The 25,125-nt window shown below is 39.2% G+C and overlaps 1 long non-coding RNA gene across 1 annotated transcript in view; it reads left to right on the top strand.

Moving 5' to 3' along the window:
• LOC140462970 (uncharacterized) overlaps nt 1-21,927 on the top strand; it is a 67,136-nt gene extending 45,209 nt beyond the window's left edge. Inside the window, exons 2-3 of the long non-coding RNA XR_011954566.1 lie at nt 15,737-15,805; nt 21,787-21,927. This is a non-coding gene — a long non-coding RNA (uncharacterized lncRNA). The remainder of the gene's footprint in view (nt 1-15,736; nt 15,806-21,786) is intronic.
• Nucleotides 21,928-25,125: the final 3,198 nt, after the last annotated feature.

The raw sequence follows: 25,125 nt of genomic DNA, 5'->3' as shown, positions 1-25,125 counted from the left end.
AAGACCAGATGTTTGGTCTCACTGCTTCAAGACCCTAAGCCGTTCTGCCCATAGGTTCATATGACAGCATAATAGTGACCAATGCTGTTGCCCTTCTCTCTATTAACCCTTACTAATTTTTATAGCTATGTCTTTTATTGAATCACGATTTAATAAATCACAACACTGGCAATTTAAACAGAAAATAAATCAAATATAAGCAAAACAGTTCCTTTTTACTGGGATAATATTCCTTCTTTAAATAATGAAAGAAAAATATCATGAATTATAAAAAGTGGGATCCAAATGACAAATTGTTTTACATTTTCCTGCCAATGTTTTATAAGGATCAGAATATTTTAAGTACATTTTTTTCAAACAACATGACAGTTGTTACTGTGCTTTTGAGATTTATGATCACAGAAAGAACATTGAGGATTCATGTTTAAAAGGTTACAAAATATTTATTTCTGTTGTGCTTTTCTTTTTCTTTATTAAACTTACCTCATAATTTATTGCTCAGCATTGAACTGCTAGCTAAAAGTATAGCTGTTATATCTTGAGTAGATGAAAATGACCTACATTTGAATATTCTCAGAAACAATGGCCTCCAAGTAGCCCAGGGTTAATGAAGTGTAAATGTGACCATGATTTCCAATCAAATCACCACCCAATTATCATTCATGGATTTGCATGTGTATAAATATTTGACATTTCAATAGCAACAAAGCAATGTTCGGTCTTGATCAGGATTTCTCTTTCCCTTTCTCATTCGCTAACCTTGGTCATTCAAAAAGGCTTTGCAACCTTTTCTGCACTTCATTTTCTTTGCTCATGACATGACATTATTGCTTAGTTTTTCATTTTGTTTCACTGCTCAAGCAAGAACTCAAAGGCCAAGAGAGTCGATGTTCATATTACATGGGCTCTGCAAATTCTACTGATCCTACAGGCAATTTATGGTGGAGACAGGAGGCTGAATTTTTCTAAAATTTAACTATGTCATTTTCAGGGAGTTTCATGGAGGGTTTGTCTTTGAGTCCTAGTGAACTTTCTCAAGCAATGTTACACTGTTTACATCATTAAGTATGTAGTCCTTCTTCAAGGCACCCCTCTTATGCTATCTTGTGTGGCAGATGTACTGGCCTGCACTATATAATTTAAACTCTGGCTATGCATCATTTCAAACACAGCAAGTCATGCAAGTCAGCAATTGCCCTTCACAATAGTTACCACTGTACAAAGAAGACGTCTGAGAGGAAATTAGCAACCTGCTTTGCTGATCAGAATCTGGAAGTCCAGTTGGATGGAGTATTGCAGAGAAGGGCTTTCACCTTTGCTTTGGATTGCCAAAGAGCGCAAGGCATCCACCCCTCCCAGTCTCAGTCCTCTCAACCATCAGTCTGGGTCACTGTTCTGAACGAAGACATAGCAGGACTGCAAGATGTTCACTGATCTGCTATGCTCTGCCAGGGTAAGTGTCACCATTTTCTCCATGCTGCCTCGCACTCATTGTAACTCCAGTACTGCATCCACTTCCCAAAAAAGCTCATGGTCTACCACTCCCACTATTGCTTGCAGCATCTTGGCTCAGTGGCTCTCACCCACTCCTAAGCAATTAACCCTTTCTGCCCACTGTGCCTTTTGCTCTCTCACTTGGGGGATGTCTCACCACCTTTCCTCCACCTGCACTAGCTCTATCAGCTGTGCCAGCCACTTTCATTTCATTTAATCCCTCCCTTTCACCACAAGGAAAAATGGCCCTAAAGGGTACACAAAAAGCTGGTTTGCGAAGTGGGTGTCATCATTGCTCTACCCCATCTGAGGAATCATAGAATTATAGAATTTTACAATATAGAAAGAAGCTATTTGACCCATCATGTCTGTATCAGCTCCCACTAGAGCTATCCAGCTAGTCCCATTCTCCTGCCCTAGCTCTATAGCCCTCTTAGTTCATCACGTTCAAATACATATCCAGCTCTCTTATGAAACCTCCTATGGAATCTGCCTCCACCGCTCTCCCAAACAGCACATTCCAAATCCTAACAACTCCCCGAGTAAAGACATTTCTCCACATCTCACTCCTAGCTCTCGTGCTGATAATCTTAAAACTGTAACCCCCTAGTTACTGACATACCAGCTATTAGAAACAGAATATCCTTTTATACCCTGTCAAAATGGTTCATAATTTTGAACACTTCAATGAATTCTCCTCTTAATCCTCTCTGCTTTAAGGAAAATAAGCCTAGTTTCTCTTAAGAATTTAGAGAATCTTTGAGCCCATGGGAGAGGACAGTGACTGTTTACTTGAGTATGCCAAGTCCTTCATGTCCCAGCAATGTGATGTGCCACACTAGTCCCCCATTACCACCATTGTGAATGCACCCTTAACATGCTCAAGCTTCTCTCTCTATTACATAATTCATTCCCTCTCTTAACTACTGCAAGCACCAGTGACATAAGTCTCCACCTGCAAGAGACCAGCCCCTCCATCTACTTTGAGGAAGGAGCCACAGGTCCCTCAAAAATGCACCAGAAAGACTGTCTCCTGAACTCTCTGCCACTCAGATACTGACACCCAGATGGATAATTACCTAGATTAGACACTGGAAGACATTCTGGTTAACACAACAGTGGCATGTTTCAATGGCCAGCTGAGGAATAAAAAGCCTCATGTTGAAGCAATTCAGAGGCTTGCTGGAGACCAACCTCCTGCTCAAGCACAAGCAGGAGAGGACCCAGTGATGTTGGCCATTAGTAACTTCTTACACATGTGCAAACAGATACAAAAGTAGAAAATAGCCTTGAGGAAAACTCTTGCTAAACTGGATCGAAAGTTGGAGGAGTCCACGAACACTACCAGTACCATGCTGGCTCTGGATGCAGCTGCCCATGGAGAAATATGTCCAACAGAATGGGCAATGGCTGCCAAAGATGTATGCAGGCCAGCACTCCCATCACTGTAGCCATTGGTAGTGAGCATCAACAGCAAAGTGACAGGAGAATAAGGAACTTCAACCTCATTCCAGGTTCTCACAAAGAACAGGGGTGAGGCTAATGAACACCCAGCCAGAGGAGGAACCACAGAACCACTAGAACTCTTCTCTCAAGAGTGCCCAGCCCCTCCACTTCACCCTACCTGTGATTCCTAATCCTGGAAAGGTTCAGTTTAGGAGAGTGAACTTATATCTGTTTCAGACAATCAACATATCTGGCCCTTCTCACTAAAACATCACAAGGCTTATCAGCCCAAAACTTCAAGGCCAACATACCCTACTATAGGGCAGGCTCCCTCCAAACGGGTTGTAAACCCCAGGAGACTAAACGTAATGAGAGGGCAAAAAGAATTTTCTGAGGGCATACAGATGGCATTGGTGATAATTACATTGCAAATAGAAGGTCATATTTATAAACATATTGGCACTTTAACTTGTCATCTATCTGATCAATTTTCAATTTAGCTCCACATACAAGAATGAAGTTACAAAGAATATTCTTATGTAGTTATTAGAGCCTTATCTGAAGGAGTGCTACTCTTTCCCTGTCACCCATTTTAAAACAACATTTTGTCATTGTTGAATGTGGGAACATTAGATGTTGTAAAGTCTTCAGACTGTTGTTAACATTCACTTTTATTAAACAACAGGAAAAGCAAGGAAAGAACAAACATCAACACTGCATTTATTTTTGGAACCAAACAGAGCTGCTTCATTTCAAGCAACAAGTTGTTATGGACCAGGCCAGACCCATTCAAAACATTTCAAGAAGATAGCCCAGACCCTAACTTTTCTAGTTGTTTTAAGTAGGCATAAAGTGAATATTCCAGGAGTGATGCAGCTGGTCAAAACCTCTCGGTTTTAAGTAAAGCAGAATTTATTTACAGAGTACTGAAAGAAACACAAGAAAAGAGAACAGAATACAGAGTAACTTAAACTATCTGAAAACCCAACAGACTATCCCAACCTAATGATCCTGTTCCAAATGCCTGCAACAGTCGCTATAAATACCCCCTTGCTAAAAAGGTAAAATCAGACAAACGTTCTAACAGGAGAGAGAGAGAGATGGCAGAGAGATTTAACATGGAACTTCCATCCACTATAGCTGTTTCTTTGGATTCCCCAGCTTAAACTGATCAGCAGCTCCTGAACAGTCAGATTGCTAAAAGCAAACCAAACAAGGCAAAAGCTGAGCTGGGAGAATAGGCCACTTCACTTTCATTATACAAGTTTTTTTTAAAACTTAACAGCTTCTTCAAGTGGATGTACCCAGACATCTTAGAACCCTTGACTTCATGACCCCGCTGATAAAAGTCAAGGACAACATAGCCTTGTTAAAGGAGCAGCATTGTCACAAAGTTTACAGTCAATGAATGAGGGTTTCACCCAAATCAGACTATTGGAAGTGGTCTTCAATTAAGTCATCACAGGCTTGTGCCCAAAACATGTTGAAAGGGATGTTCCCCCTACTCAACATCCTCACCTTCCCCTCTTTGAAAACCACAGTTGCTCTCCTCAGCCTCCATCAGATCCACTCTTTGCCTGCTTCAGTTGTGAAGAGAACAGCATGCTGGATTATGTGGCATACTCTCTCTAGAATGTACTTCAAGTCTCCCCAAAACTGATCCAAACACTGGAGCCTCATCTTGAGGACACCTATCATTTGCTCCACAGTGGCCCAGATGGAAGAAAGAGCTGCTTTGTACTCACACTTTGATTCATTTGAGGGTTGCAATAACATAGCCCTCAGTCATGGTTGGATAGGATAGCCCTTGTCTCCCAGAATAGCCATCCCTATAAGGCACTTGACCCTTGAAATGAAGCAGGACCTGATAGTTATCAAGAATATAAACAGCATCTGGCACAGACCTCCAAGATGTGGTAGCAATAATCACAGATAACTTGGAGATTAATAAAAAAAGGTTCCCATTTGGTCCATGAAATGTGCTGCATTATGGTATGTGTTGTATAAGTCTGAAGATAACAGGAACTGATAAGAGGCTTTACAATGGGCTGCGATATGAAAGGAATTATGCTAAGTCATGCAGATCTGGTGAAAATGAAAACTGCAGAAAATCAGTAACTTCTGTCTCTACTAAATAAGGCATACATTTGGACAAAACATTTGGGATTGCTGATGTGGACAAATAATTCCAAATAAGGCATACACTTGACACAGAGACTTGTGTATAAAGAGCTTGAAAAAGCCCTTTGTTCAGCAGCACTTTGAATGTTCACACTGTAAGAAGTATCCTACATCAGGAGGTATTGTGAAGACATCAGAGTTTCAGCCTGGCGAGTGCCATCTCACTCTTGTAATAATATGTGGGTTTCGTTACAGAAATCAGGGTAGTGAAAGACAGTGACTGAGATATCTCTAGTGGTTAAAAGAGTGTGTTTTTCATTTTACGTACTTAGAGTCACAGAGATATCCAGCATAGAAAAAACCCTTTGGTCCAACTTGTCCATGCCGACCAGATATCCTACATAAATCAAGTTCCATTTCCCAGCATTTGGTTCATACCCCTGTTAAATCTTCCTATTCAGATACCCATCCAGATGCCTTTTAAATGTTGTAATTGTACCAGCCTCCAACACTTCCTATGGAAGCTCGTTCCATACGTGCACCACCCTCTATGTGAAAACGTTGTCCCTTAGGTCCCTTTTAAATCTTTCCATTCTCACCTTAAATCTGTGCCCTCTAGTTTTGGACTCCTCCAATGTGGGGAAAAGACCTTGCTCATTTACCCTATCCACGCCTCTTATGATTTTATAAACGTCTAGAAGGACACACCTCAATCACCGATGCTGTTAGAAAAATAGCCGCAGCCTATTCAACCTCTCCCTATAGCTCAAACACTCCAACCCTGGCAACAACCTTGTAAATCTTTTCTGAACCCTTTCAAGTCACCAACATCCTTCCTAAAGGAGGAGACCAGAATTGTATGCAATATTCCAAAAGTGGCCGAATCAATGTCCTGTATGGCCACAACATGATCTCCATACTCCTATATTCAATGCAAAGGCAAGCATACAAAACAACTTCTTCACTAACCTATCTACCTGTGACTCTACTTTCAAGGAACAATGAACCTGCATTCCAAGGTCTCTTTGGTTAGCAATACTCCCTAGGACCTTACCATTAAGTGTAGAAGTCCTCCCTGATTTGCCTTTCCCAAAATGCAGGACCTCATATTTATCTAAATTAAACTCCATCTGCCACTCCTCAGCCCATTGGCCCACCTTGATGAAGATCCTGTTGTACTTTGAGGTAACCTACTTTGTTGTCCACTACACCTCCAATTTACACCTCCACCGCTTCTGCAAACATACTAACCATACGTCCAATGTTCAAATCCAAACTATTTATATAAATGACGAAAAGCAGTGGACCCAGCACCGATCCTTGCCGCACACCCCTAGTCACAGGCCCCCAGTCTGAAAAGCAACCTTCCATAACCATCCTTTGTCTTCTACCTTTGAGTCAGTTCTGTATCCAAATGGCTAGTTCTCCCTGTATCCCATGTGATCTGACCTTCCTGATGAAGGGCTTTTGTCCGAAACATCGATTTTACTGCTCCTCGGATGCTGCCTGAACTACTGTGCTCTTCCAGCACCACTAATCCAGAATCTGGTTTCCAGCATCTGCAGTCATTGTTTTGACCTTGCTAACCAGTCCACCATGAGGAACTTTGTGGAATGCCTTACTGAAGTCCATATACATCCATCACTCTGCCCTCATCAATCCTCTTTGTTACTTCCTCAAAAGTGTGGAAACAGGCCCTTCTGCGGCAAAGTGGCCAGACCCATCCTTCACAACTATGGAGACAGTTAAACCCTCAGTACGTAGAGACACTTGGATTTTGAGTAGTGATGGTCTACGCATGACTTGATGCAGCTGCACACAAAGGTGGCCATCAGGATTAGGGTGGCGCTGGGTGTGTTCTCCCGCCTCATTTATAAGGAGCTTTGTATATGGCATCCCATGGACATGGAGGAAGTAAGGACTACAGCTCCATCTTTGACCTCCAGATGAAGTGGAAGATAGTAGTCTTGGGTAATGGGCCAGACTTAAGTCACATACTGCAACAGTACTCCATGTGAAAAGAGTCAAGCAAAGAACAATGTCAAGGATGTTTCCAAAGTTCCATCCATGAGAACCTCAAAGTTAACACATCTCAATCTCTTGACTACATTGTAAACTGTGAAAAGCTGAACTATTACCACTTTCAAGGTCTGATTTCCAACAAATTAAAGTTCTTTCAAGAGCTACCACTTGTCAGTAATTCAAGAAACCCAGTGGACTGTGAGAATTCATCAGATTCTATCTTTTGCTATTCAGACCCCAGACAAATAAGCTACTTTTCTTCCCTTTGGTCCTTTTAAATAACATTTCTGCACAGTTGTGTGGTCTTTTGTATTGTTGGGGTGATTTTATTTTGGGATTAAAATGGTCTTCTTTCACATTATGAATTACAGTGTGTGAACAAGTTGTGAGGAAGTTTTGCCATTTGCCTTTAGAATCTAGTTGTGATTTATCATGAGCAGATTTTTGAGTTCATTTTAAAAAATCCTGGTGAAAATCTATTATATTCTGCATTGCAGTATCAAAAGGGAAACAATTTTGGTGAAGGAATCAAAAGATATACATGAATGGTGCAATTCACAGTGGAGCGGGGCTCTGTTACTAGTGCATTCCTCCATAACAGTTGTAATAATGGCAAAATTGACACTGCTGCAAGTGCAAATATCATCCCTTTATACATTATGAGATGTACTCAGGAAAATGGCACAATTTGGTGCAGTCCATACATGATAATTTAATTGTTTATAACAGGATCTGGCAAATTGAATATACAATTGGCATGATGGTGGGAAGCAGAGGGTAATAATGGAAAGATGCTTATCGGACTGGAGGCCTGTGACTAGTGGTGTGCCTCAGGGGTCGGTGCTGGGCCCTTTGCTGTTTGTTATCGATATCAATGATTTGGATGAGAATGTACAAGAGATGAATAGTAAGTTTGCAGATGACACTAAAATAGGCAGTCTGTACAATGAGGCATGTTACCAGAAATTGCAGCAGGACCTTAATCAACTGAGGAAGTAGGCCAAGAAATGGCAAATGGAGTTTAATATAGTTAAGTGTGAGGTTTTGGACTTTGGAAAGCCAAATCAAGGAGGAGTTTCATGGTGAATGGTAGGGCCTTAACGAGTGTAGTGGAACAGAGGGGCCTTGGACCTCAGGTGCACGGTTTTCTGAAAGTGGAGTCACAGGTTGACAGGGCAGTGAAGAAGGTTTTTGACACACTGGCCATCAGTCAGGGCATTGAGTATAGAAGTTGGGAAGTTATGTTGCAATTGTACAGGGCATTTGTGTGGCCGCAGTTGGAATATTGTGTTCAGTTTTGGTCACTTTGCTACGGGAGGAATGTTATTAAACTGGAATGAGTGCAGAAGAAATTTACGAGGATGTTGCCAGAACCCAATGGTCTGAGTTATAGGGAGAGATTGGACAAGCTGGGACATTTTTCTTGAGCATAGGAGACTGAGGGGTATCTTACACCAATGTATAAGGTCATGAGAGGCATGGAGAGGGTGAATGCACTCAGTCTTTTTCCCAGGGTTGGGGAATCAAGGAATGGAGGGCATCAGTTTATGGTTAGAGGGAAAAGAATAAAAGGGAACCTCAGGGGCAGTTTTTTTCACAGAGGTGGTACGCATATGGAATGAGCTGCCAGTGGAAGTGGTTGAAGGGGTTACATTAACAACATTTAAAAGGCATTTGGACAAATACATGGATAGGAAAGGTTTAGAAGGATATGGAGAAAGTGAGCACTGCAGATGCTGGAGATTGGAGTTGAGAGTGTGGTGATGGAAAAGCACAGCTGGTCAAATAGCATCCAAGGAGTAGCAGAATCAACATTTCAGGCATAAGCCCTTCATCATGATTCCTGATGAAGGGCTTTTGCCCAAAACATCGATTTTCCTGCTCTCCGGATGCTGCCTGACCTGCTGTGCTTTTCCAGCACCAGACTTAGAAGGATATGGGCCAAGTGCAGGGAAATGGGGTTGGCATGGATGGACATTTTGGTGGGCATGGATCAGTTTGGGCTGAATGCCTGTCTCGTGCTGTAGGACTCACTATGACTCTCTCTCTTATATACCTTCTTGGGATGGATACCCACAACCTTTTGATCATTGAATGAGGCTGGAGCAGGTATTAGATCAATTACATTGTTACTTACTTGTCTGAAAATAACCAATTGATCTATTGAGATCCATGAGCTAACAAATATGTTGGTTGCAACACCCAAGATTTCAGATTGCAAAACAAGTCACTCTGTTATAATGTGCATTTCGTTAACATGAATTTGCTGGAGTACGATTGACAAATTGAGGACATTGTTTCTAAAGCGCAAAATTTTAGCATGTGCACTGGCTGTAACGCGATTGTATTGCCAATACTTTAAGCACTGTTTCTAAAGTGCGATTTTTCAATAAAGTGGCATTGCACAAGAACACAACCATTGTGTTACAGAAGAACTGACTGGTTATCTATCATTTTGGTCACAGATCAGCAGAGTGGATTCAGCAAGCTATGTCACATGATGGTTAGCTAAAACACCTCAAAAAGGTCAAAAGGTAGCCTGAACACATCCAAAGGATGTTTGAGCAAGGACATTCATTCTGGCCATACTGAGATGAACTAGCATTCTCCAGGAATGGAATATTCAAAGACAAATGAGTGCTACCTCCTCAAGCGCCACATCAAAACATGCCATGCCACAGATCACATTTCCACAGAAACAAAATTAAGAGTTGGCATGTGAATCCATTTATTGGCCAGGTAACAACAAAGACATTGATCAACTAATCAACACATGTGAAACATGTCAGTTCCATCAGCCATAACGAATGAGAAAACCGATCAGTTCATGTGAGTCTTTTGCAAGTGTGATTTTTTTAAAAATCATTCAAGGCTGTAGCATCATTGTTTGAGCCAATAGCTATTGCCTATGCTTAGTTGCCCATGAGAAGGTATAATGAGCTGTCTTCTCAAAGCACTACTTTCAATTTTCTTAGGAAGACCAACAATACTGACAGGAAGAGAGTTCTAGGATTTTAACCCAATAACACTGAAGGAACAGCACCATATTTCCAAAACGGGATGGTGTATGGCTTGGAGGGGAACATGTAGATGGTGTTGTTTCTATGTGTCTGATCGCTTGTCCTTCTAGATATGATTGATCACGTATTTGGAAGGTGCTTTCTAAGGAGCCTTTGTGAATTTCTGTCGTGCATCTTGTAGATGGTGCACATTGCTATTGCTGCACCTTGATGATGGAGGAAGTGAACATTTGCATATGTGATGCCAATCAAACAAGCTGATTTCTCTTTATCTGCAATCTTGGTCCACTGGTTGCACAATCACTCAGCTCTCTCTATCACTTGCTGCGAATACTGCTTGGCACACAAGTAGTTCTCCTTTGAATTTAATCAATTTGACACCTCATTTTTATGTAAGACTGTTGTTATTCCTGGCAGACCTTCTTGCATTCTTTATTGAACCATGGTTGATCCCCTGTCCTAATGGAAATAGTAGAGTGGGGTATGAGAGGCCACAAGATTACAGATTATGTTGGAGTATGATACTGCTGCTGCTGATGATCCACATCACCTCATGGAAGCTTAGTCTTGAGATGCTAGATCTGTTAAAGTCTATCCCATTTGGCACAGTGATAGTGCCACAAAACATGATGTAGAGTTTTCTCAATATGAAGGCGGGACTTTGACTCCATAAGGACTGTATGGTGTCACTCTTGTAGATATTGTCCTAGACAGATACATCTGTGGAAGAGAGATTGATTAGGATCAGATCAAGTATGCTTTACCCTCTTGCATGTTCCCTGACCACCTGCTGCAGTTCATTCTATCAGTTATGGCATTTAAAACTCAGCCAATGTGGTCGGTAATGGTGCTACTGAGCCACTTATAGGTGGTGGACATTGAAGTCATTGAAGTTTGTGATTTGAAGTATGCAAGAGGTTTCCTTGCACATATTTGACCTGTAATAGAGTCTGGAACCTAGAGCCAATGTTCAAGGCTCACAGGGCATATCTGTTCTCCTGCATTCTATGTGCTGCTACCTCTGCTGGGCTTGTCCAACTGGGATGATGACTATTGTGTTTTGGAGATTGTGCATAAGATATGATTTTGAGGGTATGTCAGGCTGTTGCTTGTCTAGTCTGTGAGACAGCTCTCCCAATTTTGGCACTATTTCCCAGATGTGCAAGGTTGACAGGGCTGCAATGTTTCTGATGCCTTAGTCAATGCCTGTTGATCCATCCAGTTTTGCTTCTTTTTTTGAGAATTTCTAGTTGTTGATGCAACAGAGAGATTTTCTGGATCATTTCAGAGGGCAGTTAAGAGTGAACCATATTGCCATGGATCTGGAGTCACATGTAGGCCAGACTGGATATTATCAGCAATCTTTCCTTTACTAAAGGACAAGGAACCAATGTTTTTTTTTGATGGAAATGAACCATGGTTTTAATGGTCATCCTTAGACTTTTAATTCCAGTTATTTATTGAATTCAATTCTGTCACAGTGGAATTCAAACCCAGTTTTGATAACCTTACCTGAATCTCTGGATTACAAATTCAGTGACAATGCCACTATGTTATCACCTACCTGAGGCAAGATTGCCAACTTTCCATGTCCAAGGTCACAATTGCTTTCTGATGATTGACTAATTCACACAAAGTTTATTGCTATGTTACTGACACATTGAACATTCTTAAAATGGTGGTCACTATTTCAAAACCAATTGTATTTAGCAGTGTGCTAGTGTATCTTGCCAAGATTTGTACAGGAAATAAGGTGTTCAACATATTATCTCTTCGTCACCCTCAGTCAAATGGCTTTGCAGAATGCACTTATCGTACAGTAAGATCCATGATCAGTAAATGAAAAGCAACTTGCCAAGATTTTTGATAGCTATAATAAATTTATGTGACATCCTGTAAGGCCGATGGTTTTCATATACTGGAGCTGTCAAGTTTGGAAGATAAATCCACATAGTTCTTCCTCCCACACACTCACCATTCAAGTCCCTGCATGACACATTGTTGGAAAGGAGAAAAAAATATTACAAGAGCATGATCAACAAGCACGCAAATCATTAACCAAACTTGAACTACGTCACAAGATGAAAGGTTGAGATTTTAATACAAACATAGATTCATGAAAGATACCATGTTTTTGAGTCTGGCTTAGATCATGTGATATTAGAATGAGCAATAGTCAACTCCTTCAAAGAAATAAATGACAGTTTTGAGCTGCATGTAATCAATGACTGGATGACCACTCCAACGCCGAAGTGCCAGACCAAACATCTGTGACAAATGATACACATCCACCCATAGTGAAGGCCAGCATTACACAGAGCAAAGCCACAAATCTAACTGATGATAACTGTATAAAGACTAGATCTGGTTGTGTTGTACATCTGCTAAGGTGTTACTTAAATTCATTGGGATAATGTATCTATTTATATGTACATGATATCCATGTACATATGTATGAGAAAAGGGTTCCCATTCTTTAAAGGGAAAAGGGGCTATTGTTTCATAGATCTCAGAGCAGACAGGCAGTAAAACGGAAAGGTTTTCCTCCTTCCATTTCTGCAGTGATCAGAAGGGATTTGAGTCATTTTGTTCACCAGTTTTATTCAGGAAGGTGTCTCAGTCAAACTGAATGTGATCTTATTGATTCAGTTGTAAACAAAGGCTTTATACCTCACTGATATCAATCACATTACAACTGGTCTGCTTTGCACCATACAGTTACAACCTTGTGCAGTTTGTGCAGTAAACACATGATCACTGAACAATCTCACTAGGGTTCATTTGAATACATTGTACTGACCATATACACCTTAGGTATTTACTGACATCACTTCTTATTCCAGCGAAAGTAATAACTGTATTCGTATGGTATCTCTTGAACCCTTTGTGCCAGCAAGTGATAACATGCTAGTCTTAACCAGTTCTAGCAACTTGTATATGAACTGTTTCTGAACTTTGCTGTATTTCCCCTCTTTCAGAGAGTGTACCTTTAAGAAGCTACATGACATCACAACGTGCTCTTCACTTTTAGTCACTCCCTTGTTAGTGCAATAAAGTCAATGTATTATATTTAGTCAGGGAATTATGTATTTGCAACAGTAATAATGAGTTAAGTACAGAAGCTGGACTATGAATTATCTGAGAGATTATAATGCTGTAAATAGTTAATAATGTTAATTAACTTCCAAACAAACTATCTCAACAGGAATACAGTGGTGCACAATGTAGCAAAGTACTTGGACTGTCTCACACTGACAGTGTTGTTTGACCCAAGAATTCAGATCAGTATCCTCAAACCCAAAAGTTCTATCCTTAACCCTGACTTTGCATACTATCCTTTGAGATGAAGTTAGCATTCATAGCTGACAACACCTATATCCCCCTCTGCATCATCTCTCTCAAACCCGCTACCATCTCTGCTGCCAGACTGATTGTCCAACAAAATATTTTGGATGAGTTGAAATTTCCCCTATTTAGACATGGTGAAGACTCAAGTCCACTCACCATGTTTCTATGAAGAAAACAGACTAATGTGTTTGCTAGTATTCATAAAGGACTGATGCTGCAGATCTAACATCACATCATTCTCAGGTGTTATACATTCCATTATAATACCTTCCACGACACCCGCCTCAGCCTGTTACTAAAATTCTTATTGACAATTATCTTACGGTGAATGGTGTAAGATGTATATATCTTTTTAAATGCAGTATTGACTATAAACTAGCAGCAAATGGATCTTTGTTTTCTTTTAAATGAGTTTAATACTGAACCAGGTCAGGTTTTGCAGAACAATTATTTTGAGTCAGTGCCTGTGAGAGACCAGATGACGGCAAGGTTTCCTGGAGTGTTAACAGAACTTTGTGGGGTTTATAAGAGAGAAAATATTCAGCTATTAGCAGAAGCAAAAGTGAGGATGAGCAAAGTTTTCAAAAAAAAGATTTTGGGTTCAGTTTGAAACAGACCTAAATGGAGTCAGATGCAAATTTGGTTTCTCCTAGAACAGAAAATTGTTCAGAGCAGTTAAAGGAATAAGTTACCTCAGGGAATATTTAGTTTGTGAAACTTTCAGACCAAGAGTGTTCAGTTAGAAATATGCATTGGTCATTGAAAGCTAAGGAAGTCTAAGATTTACTCTCGTGTGAGATAACAAAGGAAAAAGGCCTCACAGCCCACACTACAGGAAATGAGAAAAAACAGTTAGGTCAAATGTACAGATTTGATAAGGGAGGAATATTTAGAGTCATAGAGATATACAGCATGGAAACAGACCCTTCGGTCCAACCCGTCCATGCCGACCAGATATCCCAACCCAATCCAGTCCCACCTGCCAGCTTCCGGCCCATATCCCTCCAAACCCTTCCTATTCATATACCAGCCAAATGCCTCTTAAATGTTGCAATTGTATCAGCCTCCACCACTTCCTCTGGCAGCTCATTCCATACACGTACCATCCTCTGTGTGAAAACGTTGCCCCTCAGGTCTCTTTTATATCTTTCCCCTCTCACCCTAAACCTATGCCCTCTAGTTCTGGACTCCCCGACCTCAGGGAAAAGACTTTGCCTACTTATCCTATCCATGCCCCTCATAATTTTGTAAACCTCTATAAGGTCACCCCTCAGCCTCCGACGCTCCAGGAAAAACAGCCACAACCTGTTCAGCCTCTCCCTGTAGCTCAAATCCTCCAACCCTGGCAATATCCATGTAAACCTATTCTGAACCCTTTCAAGTTTCACAATATCTTTCCGATAGGAAGGAGACCAGAATTGCATGCAGTATTCCAACTGTGAGACCATGCCGTTAGGGAATAAATGAGATTTTGTTTTGTTGTAATTCTGAAGTCTTTCAAATTTTATAATTATATATAGTTTCGATTTTATTTTTTATTTCATTTCAATATTAAACTTCTGATTTATTGTCAAAACCAAATCTACAGCCATGTGGGCTTTGTTTCCATGAAAGACTGACACAGGAGAAGAATTATAGGGCTAGATTTCATTCTGGGATCTGTATTGTCGAGTAGTGTCATTGGCTGGGATCATAATAATGTCCAAAATGCTTTCAGTTGCTACTTCCCTACTCCCTACACCTTCACTGTCTGTAAACTGGAACTCATTGGAATTGCTACCTATCTTCTATCCTGCACCAAGTACAGACAACTCATTCCTCATTCTTGTACATTCTAATGCAACTTGTCTCTTGCGCTCTCCCTCAATACCACATAATTCACCATGCCCATGACTCTGGCTTCTTGAACATGTCCCTTCCATTTGATAAATATTAATTCAATAACTCCACCCTGCTCTTTTAATCATTTCGAATGCCACCCAACACCTCATACCTCCTTCTTGGGCTTGTTATCCAGTTTTGTTTGATCTGTTCTTAGAAAATGGGTAAAGTTCTCATAGGTGAGAAAGTGGTCAACTTGTTAAAATTTCTATGGATTTGCTTAACTCTAGTCAGACAGCAAATTTCAGAAATGTACAGGAATGCCTTCATATAAAAGATTCATCTTTAAAATGCTGGCAAACTGTAGCAACTCAAAATAAATGTGCTATTCAATTCAGTATTAGGTGTTACTCTGATACTGATTGGGTGTTATTTTAACACTACATTTCATTTTCATATTACAGATAAACAGCTACTTGATGCATGAGTCAGCCTGTAAAGCAGTTCTAGAACTCTCAGCCTTCATTGAAAGGGTAAGGGCACATCACATGGAGCCACTCACCTACCAACTACAACTTAACATTTATAAAAAAGTGTTCATCAATTAACCAACTCCCACTCTGGACTCCTTTTCCTTAGGAACAAGCGTATTCAGGAAATAATTTATGAAAACTGCCAGTAATTTCTAATAAAGATTACTATCAAATCTACTGCTGTTTTAACAGAAATACAAATCATTCTTTAAAAGAAATATGGGAAACACAATAATGAAAGGAGTGTTCATTACAATTTGATTTATTTTAAGCTCAGGTGCAACAATTACAAGAACTGATAATTTGGTAGAATAGGTACACAGATTATCCAAATAACTGATTTTTTGCATGCATCATTTACAACTATGGAGACTATCCATCAACAGGAAAAGAAAGGAATGTGAAAACAGAAACAAACAGTTTATTCTTTTATATTGACTCTACAATTGATGAGTCATAGCTAAATGATTGTGATTTCCATTTGATTTACTGTTTACATAATAAATAAATTTAGCGTTTGTGGATAGATTATTTTGATGCTTACCTAACTACAAGTACTGTAGATCTGTAAATACTTACAGAATATATGAACAGATGATTCAGATCAAAGCTTCTATGCTTTAAATGACAAGTTTACAACCAAGCACAGAATGTACAAATGCATTGGTTGCTCAGCAATTGTACTATTCCACTGAAGAATATTCACCCTAACACTGATACAGCTGGCCAGAGGTGCAATCTCCCCTTTGTTGAAATTAAAGAAGGCTTTATAGCATTTATTAACAAACATTATAAAGAGGAAAGAAAAGGTGTCTGTGATTTTAAACTTTATATGTGTGAAAACTAAATTACACCACATACATGATATAAAAACAACTTTGGGGCAACTTTAAAAGTTGCCAGCAGGTTAGTATGAAACTTACTATTTTGTTAAAAGTATTAGTAGCTTACAATATCAATGTGAAGTTTACTGATGTGTTCTTTCTAAGGAATATTTTATTTCCAATTAAGTGAGCCCTTCCTTATATAAGAAGTTGAAAAATTAGTACAATGATGTTTCATGTTTAACTACATTGCATCAGGGTATGTGGAAAATAAAACACAACAACAAAAAATGACAGATTGAATATAGAGGGAAGTTGTGAGTATATAAACCTAGAAACTTGACCTAGTTCCTAAGAATGAGGTGGCCCAAGTGGACAAGTGGTAGTGAGGAACATTATAGAATAGTGATCATGATATTGTAAGATTCAGGACAACACTAGAAAGTGGCATCGGTCAGTCCACAGTAAGAATAATCAACTGGTGGAGAGCTGATATCAATAAAGGCAAGAATAAAGATAAGCCAGATGGATGGGAACTAAAGATTAGTGAGAAAAAACAGGAGCTGAAGGTACTCAAAGGGGAAAGGTAGGGCAAACAAATTCAGCGCTCCGTGGATGGCAAAGGAAATGGAAATTAAGTTGAAGAAGAAAACTTGTGTCCTTTTGACAGGTGGTAAATGGTAGATACAGTTGAGAACCCAAGTTGAATGCAAAATGTTCAGAAGGGAGGTGAAAAACGAAATACAAGAAGCAAAGAGGGATTATGAAAAAGTGATTAGCTGGTAACTTAAAAGGAAATTGCAAAGTCTTCTATAAACACATCAACAAGACTGATTAAGGGAAAAATTAAGGACTTAAAAATGGGGGTTTATATTCAGAGGAAAGTTGAAGTGTTAAATGAGTACTTTGCATCTGTCTTTACCTATGAGTCAGATGCTGCCCAGGAATGGTGACAGAACAGGAAACTTTCTAGAAAGATCAAAAATTGATTAAATGCTGCTGATATTTAAAAGCTGATAAGGAACCAGGACCAGATGAGATGTAGGAATTAAGTGAAGAAATTGCAGAGGCACTGGTATTAATATTTCAATCTTTCCTGTAGTTGGGGGTGGTGCTGGAGAATTGCAAATGTTAAACATATTGTAAAGATCAGCCCATATTACAGACCAGTCAATGTAATATCAGTGGTTGAAAAAGCTTCTAGAAACTATTTGAGATAGACTTAATGGTTAATGGATAAATATGAATAGATTCCAGAGTCAGCATGTATATGTTAATGGAAAAATAGTGTCTAACTAACTTGCTGGAACTTTTTGACACCGTAAAATAAAGTGTTGATAAGGGGAAGGATGTTGTTGTGGCGCATATGGGTTTCCTACAATGTCACACAAAGGAATTACAGGGAAAGCAATACGTCACGGAAGAAAAGGGACAGAATTAGCGGATACAAAATGGCGGACGGGATAGGAAATACAGATTAATGAATTTTTTGGGCAGAAAGTTTATAGTGAAGTTCCCGAGGGGTCATCATTGGGATTTTTGCTCTTCCTGATGGATAAATTATCTAGATCTTGGTATGAACAAAACAATTTCAAAATTTGTGACCAACACAAAGCTTGAGAGAATTGTGAACTATGAGGACATTATAAAATTTCAAATGGAAATTGACATGTTAGTGGAGCGGAGAGAGAAGTGGCAGTTGAAGTTCAATGTAGAGCAGTGTGAGGTGATGCATTTTTAGACAAAGAAAATGGAGAGACAAAGAGTACTATGCTAAAAGGTGTGCAGGAGACCTTTGTGCATATGTACTCAAGTCAATAAAGTTGGCAGAATAGGTAGAGAGAGAGAGATGTTAATAATGCATACATTATTCTAGGTTTCATAAATGGGAACACTGAGTATAAGAGTAGGGAGGTTATGCTGAACTTATATAAGACACTGGTTAGACTTCAGGTGGAATATTGTGTACAGTTCTGGGTGTGACACTACAGGAAGGATGTGAATACACTGGAAAAAGTTCAGAAGAGGTCTATGAGAATGGTTTCAGGGTAGGGACAATTCAGATATGAAGTAAGAGAGGAAAAGTAGGGACTATTTTCCTTAGAGAAGAGAAAGCAAAGAGATTTGATAGAAATTTTCAAAATAATGAGGGATCTGGATAGAGGGGATGAAACTGTTCCTGCTTGTAAGTGGATCAGGAAACAGCAAGGCAACATTTCAAAGTGTTTTGTAAATGGATCAAATGTGAGGCAAGAAAAAACCTTTTTCACATAGCGAGCAGTTAGGTCTAGAGTGCACTATCTCATAATATAGTGGATTTTGGTTCAAATGAGGTATTCAAAAGAGATTGAAGAATTAATTAAATATAAACAATGTGCAAGATTACACACAAAAGACACCAAGTCAAAATGCTCAGAGGAAAATTGCAAGCAAGATGGACTGAATGGTCTCCTTCTGAACTGTAACAATTCTATGAAAATCATTGGATTTACCTAGCACTTCCAACAAACCTGACTTATTTTAGAGTAGATCTTCTTATCTAATTATTTAAAAAGACAGCTTCTCCACTAAGTCAATTCATGCACTGAACCGTGATCAAATTCATGTAAATAGGGAATGTTCTGCTGTTTTAAGTATTCTATTACAAAAATATTAAATCTAAAAAGTGTACAAAGTTTCTTAACATGGATAGGAAACTACAATTAGACTGCAGTCATGAGATGCTGCAATTGAACAGAAATATAACAGAAGATTTAATAAGAGTTTTGACTGAATGAACATAGTGGTTTTTTTCCCCTATCTCCTTTGGTTGGGAAATTGATGATAAGTTGTCATCAACTTAAAAATGTCATTAAGAGTGTGAGGCATAAGAGACCATTGATTCTTTAAAAAAAAGGATAAATATTTGAAGCACTAGAAGATATGAGAGTGTGGAAATGGGGAGAATGAAATTTGTTTTTGATTGCCTCATCAATGAGACTAAAGGAAAAAAGGACTTCCTTTTCTGCTGCAAACTTCTGCGGTTCTAAATATATCTTGTAAAATCCCTTGATAATGATCTCTTAAGGGAGCAAGATTAATTGGATAATTTTATGCAAAGGCCTTCTCAACTGAGTTCAATAATGTAAAAAAAATCACTATTGTATTAGCAACACACCATTTATAACCCACAGTTTGATGAGTATTTCTCTGATTTAGTATTGAATCTCCACACTATGCATTAAAATATCCTGTTGCTTACTGTGTCGCTATTGGAGTTCCTTCGACAGTAATGTTAACACACTAGGGCAGATTATATAATTCCAGTGGATAACACAGGAGTCATAGAGGTCTACCACACAGAAAAAGGCCCTTTGGCCATTGAGTCCGCACTGGTCAAAACCAAGCACCCAACAATTCCAAGAGAAAGTGAGGACTGCAGATGCTGGAGATTTGCAGGGCTCATGCCCAAAACGTCGATTCTCCTGCTCCTTGGATGCTGCCTGACCTGCTGCGCTTTTCCAGCAACACATTTTCAGCACCCAACAATTCTAACCCCATTTTCCAGCCCTTGGTCCATAGCTTTGTATGCCTTGGCACTGCAAGTGCACATCTAAATATGTTTTAAAATATTGGAATTTTAAAAACCATTGCCAACCTTATGCAGCCCAGTGTGAAGCTTTATCTCATCAGGCATTGTTTTCATGTGTATCATGGGTGAGATTCTGAGTAACTTAGAGCAAATTTGATTAAATTTAATTTCTAAAGACAACACCTGAACATTTGAATAGTATCAATCACGACAGACTAAATGATTTGGAGTTCTTTTTCATGGAAAGAAAAAAGGCAGAGGATTGATCTGAAAGAGGCTAAGATTGGCTTGACCAGGCAGTCTGTCTGCCTGTTTACGTTAATGTGTAATGATGCAGGTTTAACAAATGACCTCAGAGTAAGGCATTGCCTTGGGAACATGACCACAACATGGTAGCATTCAGTTTAAAAGTGGACAACTTGGGTCAGGAACAATCATGCTGAACCTACCTCAGAATAATCACACAGGAATGAGGACAGAGTTGACTGGAGTGGGCAGAGGAAAGAGTTTAGCAGAAAAGACAGAACAATGGCAGATATTCAAAATAATTTATGACTCACAGCAATAATATATCCCAGTGAGGAAGAAGGGTATAAACCATTCATGGTTCAACAGGGAAGTTAAGGATAATATGAAATTGAAAGAAAACTAAAACTGTGTAGTAAACAGTAGTAAATTGGAGAATTGGGAAAGTTTTGAAAACCAACAAAAATTATGCAAAAATAAAGAAAATAAAAATAAATCTGAGAGCAAACAAACCAATAACATAAAAACTGACAGTAAGAGCTTTATTTTAATATCAAGGATGAAAGAGGTAACCATAAACATAGGCTTCTTAGGTAAGAAGACTGACGAAATAACAATTTGGAGGCAGTAAATGGAGGAAGACTTTAATAAATACTTTACATCAATCTTCTTGATAGAGCACACCAATGGCTTTCCAAAAAATACTAAATAATCAAAAGGATAAAGGTGGCCTGGGGAGTGGTGGAAGGAAATATATACACACAATAGGTATCACTTGAGAAAATGCACTAGGGAAACTCATGAGACTAAAGGCTGATTAATCCCTTAGAATTTTAAAGTAAGAGGTAGTGAATGTACTGGTTGCAAACTGTCAAAAATCTTTAGATTCTGGAAAAGTCAATCTGCCAATCTAACACTCTTATTTACAGGGGAGGGATACAAAAATAGGTAACAATCGGTCAGTTACCTTAATATTTGTCATTGGAAAATGTTAAATGATGTAATAGCAGAGCATTCAGAAAAACTTGATATAATCAAGCACAGTTGGCATGGTTTCATGAAGGGAAAATCATGCCTGATAAATTTACATGTTCTTTGAAGAGGTAACAAGCATGGAGACAAGGGGAAGCAGTAGATTTGATACATTTGGATCTTGAAAAGGCATTGGATAAGGTGCTGCCCATAAGGCTACTTAATAAGAACAGTATCTTAGAATGAATAGAGGATAGGTTAACTAACAGAAGACAGAGGATTGGGATAGAGGGACCATTTTCAGGATGACAATTGCTACTCAATATATATTGATCATTTAGATGAAGGAACTTTTCCAATCATTGCAGATGACACAAAGTTATATCAGAGAATGAACTGTGAGGAAGATGCGGAGATGCTTCAGTGTGATTTGGACAAGTTGAATGAGTGGGCAAATACATAGCAGGTGAAGTATAATGCAGATAAGTGTAATATTATCCACTTTGGGAGCAAAAACATGAAAGTAGATTATCTGAATGACAATAGATTGGAAAAAGGGGAGATGCAACAAGACTTGGATGTGCTTGTACACCTATTGCTGAAAAGAAGCATGCAGATGCAGCAGAAGGTGAAGACGACAATGGTATGCTGACTTTCATAACGAAAGGATTCAAGTACATGGGCACAGATATCTTACTGAAATTCTATAGGGCTTTGGAGAGACCACATTGGGGTGTGCAATTTTGGTGTTATCTGAGGAACAACAATCTGGCTATGAAGGGAGTGCGACAAAGGTTTACCAGACCAATTCCTGGGATGTCAAGACAAACATATGAAGAGAGAGACTAGATTGATTAGGATTTTATTAACTGGACTTTAGAAGAATGAGGATAGGTTCTCAGAAACCTGTGAAATTCTAACAGGACTAAACAGGGTAAATACAGCAAGGATATTCCTGATGACCAGACAGTCTAGAACTAGGGATCACAGCTTAAGGATAGAAGACTGAGATGAGGAAGAATTTCTTCACCCAGAAATTGATGAGTCTGTGGAATTAACTGCCATAGAAAGTAGTTGAGGCCTAAATACTGATTTTTTTCAAGGAGAAGTTAGATAATAGTTAAGGGATCAAAGGGTAGAAGAAGAAAGTGAGAACAGGATATTGAGTTGGATGATCAGATTGAATGGCAGTGCAAGCTCGAATGGCTGAATGGCCTACTCCTTTGCCTGTTTTCTATGTTTCGATAGAACTATTGGACTGCCACAGGAATCATTGTTGGAGCCACAATTATTTATGGTATATGTTAAAAACTTGCATGACAGACGTTAAACCATTATCGTTAAGTCTATGGACAAAAAAGAAAGAGGTGGGAAAGCAGGTAGTGAAGATGACAGATGATGTCTACAAAGGGATATAGACAGGTTACGTGTCTGGGGAAAAAACACTTGGCAGATGAAATATAGTGTGGAAAGTGTGGAGTTAAATACTTTTTTTAGATTAGATTACTTACAGTGTGGAAACAGGCCCTTCAGCCTAAAATGTCCACACTGGCCCACCGAAGCACAACCCACCCAGACCCACTTCACCTAACACTACGGGCAATTTAGCATGGCCAATTCACCTAACCTGCACATTTTTGGATTGTGGGAGGAAACCAGAGCAAACCCATACAGAGAATGTGCAAACTCCACACAGACAGTTACCTAAGGTGGGAATTGAACCCAGGACTCTGGCGCTGTGAGGCAGCAGTGCTAACCACTGTGCCACAACGCTGCCCTTTTGGAGCTTCCAGTTATACTCTACACTATCCAACTTTTGTGTCATCTGCAAATTCCCCAATTGTGCCCCACACATTCAAGTCCAAATCAATGTATAAAAGCAACAGCCGGGGTCCCAACCCTGCGTCTGCAAATTTCCCAATTGTGCCCCACACATTCAAGTAGAATAGCCAAGTATTATTTAAAACAGGGAAAGACTGCAAAAGCAGCAGCAGAGGTATTTGGTGTTCCTAGTGTATAAATCACAAAAAGCTAGTGTTTAGTGAGTAATTGGGAAGCAAGTAGAATTTTGATCCTTATTTCAAAGAGAATGGAGTATAAAAACAATAAAAGACTAGTTAGATCATGGCTAAAAAATTGTGCAAATAATTTTGGGTCTGTTATCTAAGGGAAAGATACATTGACATTGGAGGCAGTCCAGAGAACTTTCACTAGGCTGGTCCAGGCCATAGAAGGATTCCTTATGAGGAAAGACTGAGTAGATTGGGCTTGTACTCATTGGAGTATAGAAGAATGGGAGGAGGCCTTACTTAAAGATACAGGATTCTTTTGGGATTTGACGAAGTAGATGCATAGAGGTTGTTTCCCTTTGAGGCACAGCCTAGGGCCAGAGGACATAATCTCAGAGTAAGGAGGCTTTCCATTTAAACCAGAGGAAGAATTTCTTCTCTCAGAGAGTAGTGAATCTGTGGAATTCTTTATCTCACAAGGGAGTTGAGTCTGGGTTGTTTGGTATATTCAAGACAGATTTTGAATCATTAAAGGAATCAAGGGTTAATGGATATAACATGAAAGTAGGAATTGAGGATTATCAGATTAGCCATGATTCCATTGAATGGCGGGGGAAACTAATTGTGTCGAATGAGCTCGACGATCAGACATGATAATAATGAATGGTGGAGTAGGCTTGCAGGGTCAAATGGCGATTCCTTTCTTATCCTTTGTGTTTCTATGTAATTCTACTCCAAATTGCATGGTCTTAAGGGAGAGAGTGGAACTAGCAGGTGGAAATACAAGATACAACCTAATAAAAAGTCAAGAGAAGCATTTTTACCCAGAATGTAAAAATCTATCACAAAAAAAGGTAGTTGCTATTAATGGCATTGATGTATTTAAGGGGAAACTGGATTAACAGATAATGGTGGAATGAATAGAAATTTCATACAACTGATAGGTTTAGATGGAAAAGATTCGAAGGTGGCTTGTGTGGAGGATAAATAACAACACAAACCAACTGAGCCAAATGACCTGTTTTTGACACTATGTAAATGCTCCATCCAGGCAGAAGTTGAATCCAAAGTGCTACATTTCCAACTCTTGTAACTTCTGCCTAAAATGGCAAATGCACATTCAATGTTCACATAAATAACAATGAAGCAAATTCACAAGAAACCTAGTCACAGCATCAACTTAAAAGCTGACATTGTGTCAAGGCACACAAGACTTGCAAGCACACAAGTCTCCAACATAATTTTTATTTTTAAGCAGTTCAGCAAAAGGAATCATCCAAATGAAGAGTTAAATGTGTGGCCCATTCTGAAGACACTCATCAGGAATTGCGGAATTCCTTAAAATTTGCCAAATAACTCAGCAAAAGAAGTCCCATGGTCAAGTAAAATTATCTATAATTTCAACTATTTAGCAAGAGTTTGCCAACAAAATCACATGATTTTTTTGAAAATTGACTGTTTAGTGCTCAGGAGTGAAATATCTTTCAAAGCTCAGATTCTGGTTTAAAGCTTGATCTTGTATAAATTGTTTATTTTACAGGTACTCATTGTAGGTTCCTTGCCTACTGAGAATGTAAATTCCATGCAAATCTTTTGAAGCACTGGAGTTTTTGATTCATGCCAACCTTTGGATTATTTCCATGATTTCCTGACCAATTAGATTGCAGTTCACGTGAAGCAGTTTATGTTTGGGAAGGC

Source organism: Chiloscyllium punctatum, chromosome 37 (assembly GCF_047496795.1).
Source record: "Chiloscyllium punctatum isolate Juve2018m chromosome 37, sChiPun1.3, whole genome shotgun sequence".
In the NCBI taxonomy this organism is placed as follows: Eukaryota; Metazoa; Chordata; class Chondrichthyes; order Orectolobiformes; family Hemiscylliidae; genus Chiloscyllium; species Chiloscyllium punctatum.
The sequence above is the reverse complement of the archived record's forward strand: the minus strand, read 5'-3'. Positions and strand labels throughout refer to the sequence as shown.